This window comes from Bison bison, unplaced genomic scaffold (assembly GCF_000754665.1).
Source record: "Bison bison bison isolate TAMUID 2011002044 unplaced genomic scaffold, Bison_UMD1.0 scf7180017864526, whole genome shotgun sequence".
NCBI classification, from domain to species: Eukaryota; Metazoa; Chordata; class Mammalia; order Artiodactyla; family Bovidae; genus Bison; species Bison bison.
The window spans coordinates 18,957-19,626 of record NW_011495077.1 but is presented as its reverse complement, the minus strand read 5'-3'; positions in this window follow the sequence as shown (position 1 = coordinate 19,626).

The window sequence follows — 670 nt, the reverse complement described above, 5'->3', positions numbered from 1 at the left end:
AGGGGTCTTCCTGAGCCAGGAATAGAACCCCTGTGTCCTGCTTGACAGGTGGATTCTGAACCGCAGAGCCACCGGGGAAACCCCACAATGAAATTGCTCAGCCATGAAAAAGAACAAAATAATGTTGTTTGTAACAACAAGAACAGACCTAAAATAAGATTTAGTATAAGCAATGAACCCTTCTTGTAATCAACTTACTTACTAGTCATTCATTTAGCCTAAATTTACATTTCTCCATCCAAAATCTAAATACTCTATTTAAAAATTCACAGATTTTTGGCCCGTTTGGTGAAAGGCAGTCTTATTCAAAAATTTTAACATATTTTTTTCTAGGTTTTAGGGCTCTGCTAGGTTTTTCCAATACATAAAATTACTTTGGCAACAAATGATAAAATATCTGTCCTTCTAACTTTCAGAGTCTATTCTGTTTTTTATGTTTGTATGAATTTATAACAAAAATAAAATAATTATTCTTTTGAAACTTGATATTGAGTCTTATTTATCAGACTTTAAGGGGGATCAGGATATTCAGTCCCATTCCTTCCACAAGTAGAACTGTACTTATTAGATCATGTTTCTTAGAATTGTCCTCATGTCATTGATTTTTATCCCACTGGCCCAAAATGTTCAGTCTCATGAGTTAGTTGCTTGTTATTTTTTCTTTTTGTTA